A 2,581-nucleotide genomic window follows, 5' to 3' on the forward strand; every position below is an offset into this window, starting at 1 on the left:
AGGTAAGGAAGATATGCAGTTTTAGAGTGTGGAACTTGACAGGAATTCCCTGTAAGCATGGAGTTGTGGCCATTTTTGTAAATTGTGAGAAACCAGATGATTACACCCATCCATGCTACTACAAAGATGCTTATGTAGAGACATATAAGACACCTTTACCTCCTATGCCTAACCAGTTTGAGTGGATTCCAAGTGGCCTACTTGCTCTTGTTGCACCTAATGTTTATAAGCTACCAGGCAAGCCACCCCATAAAAGGAAAAGGGATGCTGATGAGCCAAGGAACCCTTACAAAGTTTCTAGAGAGAACAAGCCCATCAAGTGTGGGAGATGTCAAAGGGAAGGGCACAATGTAAGAGGATGCAAGGCTAATGTCACTGGTGAGACACTATAGGAGAGGAGGAAGAGAGTGCAGAAAACTAAATCAGTAAGTTTTTTGTATGTGTTCATTTAATTGTTATCAGTAATTTCTTAACTCTATGCTTTAATATGAACCCTTACAGAGTTTCTAGAGAGAACAAGCCCATCAAGTGTGGGAGATGTCAAAGGGAAGGGCACAAAGCAAGAGGATGCAAGGCTAATGTCACTGGTAAGACATTATAGGAGAGGAGGAAGAGAATGCAGAAAGCTAAATTAGTAATTTTTTTGTATGTGTTCATTTAATTGTTACCAGTAATTCCTTAACTCCATATTTTAATATGCTGAAATTTGGTTGTAGGTAAGGGGAAGGGCTTCTACATGCAGACAAAGATCTCAGGCCCCATCTTCATCTTAGCCCCCATCAGCTCATCAGCCTTATAATATGGCCTTCTCCAGCCAAACTTCAAGGTCACAACCACCAGGTTAGACTTCAAGGTTACATCCACTAGTTTAATAGTACTCTTCAGACTTCATGTACATAGTTAGAGGAGGTCCATGGTTCTCTTCAAGTCAGCCAGCTCTACACACCCCTATAGAAACATAAGACACTAGAGCACCATCATCACAGGTACTATAGTTTTATGTTTGATATTTATTTGTAAATCAGTGAAATGAGTAGCTAACATCTTAATTGTTGTATTTTGTAGCCTACAAGACCACCTGCTACTAGAGAAATTGCTTCAGAGGAAGAAGTAATGCAACAAGGACATAAAAATGTAACACAAGAGGTGAAAATGGCAGCTATGGGAGGAGAGGTAGTCATAGGAGCAGGGGCAAGGGTAGTCAATGAAGCAAGGGTAGGGCAATGTAGTTATATATTTCAATTAAGTGTTAGTATAATATTTGTAAACAATGGCAAGACAATGTGTTAGTTTATATGTTCTTGGGGTTATATGATAAATTGTTACTTTATATGCTGTCAAAACATTGTTGGGGTTTGTGTTATTTTTGTAAGTTTTGTACCAAATGTCAAAACAATGGTCATGGTAGGTGCAGCTGTTTTGTAGTTGTTGTACCAAATGCCTTATTTTGACTAGTGGTTGATAAAAGACAATGTTCAATGCCACTTTAAGTGTGTAGACAAATTCCCAACTTAATGGCAAGTGTTTTATATGATTATTTTGAGTAGTTGTTGTGATGTGATTGATTATTGCAGTTGAATATAGCAGGTTTATGTGTGTATGTGTTGAATATAGCACGTTTATTATTTTGAGTAGTTGTTGTCATGTGGTTATCATATTTTGCAAGTTCACAAATGGTTGTCATACACTTTCAACACAAACACTTAGCACTTTTAAACAATCCATTTTCAACACAATTCATTTTACACAATGCACTTTTAACACAAACACCAAACACAATCACTTTAAAACAATTCACAACATCCAATAAAATACAAGACACAAGTTGCCAATTCACTTTAAGCCATAGTCCTATTACAAAACAAAGTGGCTTCAAGCCAACATTGGTCAATTAAGAAACTATTTATACATTTGGAACCCACCAAGTAGACTCAATCTTGTCATTCCAACATTTTCACTTAAGCCAAAACAAAAAAGCAACATAACCAAAAAAAAAAAAAAAAGCCATGAAAGAGTTAGTGCAATTATGGATTTTCTCTCTTACTCTAAAGCTTTTGTTGCTATCTCCTTGGCTTTAACAGACTCAACTCGAAACTTCCTCTCCCTCTTAGTAGCTTTTGTTGTTGTTTGGGTAGCTTATTCTTTCATTTTTATTTGCAAGTTGCAGCTTACTTCGCAATATAGACAGCTTTTGTTGCACCAAAGGGGCAGCTTCATTCCCATATGTGCAAGTGGGATTATCAATACAATGAAAGAAAAGGCACTTGGGACCAACCTGTTCATAAATTTAATTCAACATATTACTTTCCAAACTCACTTTAGTTAACTAGATTAACTAAAAACTAAACTTACCTTATATTGGCTACAACCTAGAAACCTTCTCCCAAAATTATCCACTTTTAAACTTGTTCTTAGCACACAAGTCTCATATGCACACATATACCTACTTGAACTTAAGTAATTTCCATTTGAAGAAGACATTGCTTATCAACTTCTACCCAAATTTCCTATAAATCAAAACTACACATCAATGGACTTTTGCCCAACAAACCAATCTTTAAAAAGGTGAAAAACCAACCCA

The 2,581-nt window shown here is 36.4% G+C and overlaps 1 long non-coding RNA gene across 1 annotated transcript; it reads left to right on the forward strand.

The window, feature by feature from the left end:
- The first annotated feature begins 6 nt into the window (after positions 1-6).
- LOC136065965 (uncharacterized) lies at positions 7-1,543 on the forward strand. The gene is made up of 4 exons (XR_010627530.1): positions 7-425; positions 502-587; positions 717-986; positions 1,066-1,543. It is a non-coding gene; the product is annotated as an uncharacterized LOC136065965 (long non-coding RNA).
- Positions 1,544-2,581: the final 1,038 nt, after the last annotated feature.

This window comes from Quercus suber, unplaced genomic scaffold, assembly GCF_002906115.3.
Source record: "Quercus suber isolate HL8 unplaced genomic scaffold, Cork oak 2.0 scaffold_1422, whole genome shotgun sequence".
Taxonomy (NCBI): domain Eukaryota; kingdom Viridiplantae; phylum Streptophyta; class Magnoliopsida; order Fagales; family Fagaceae; genus Quercus; species Quercus suber.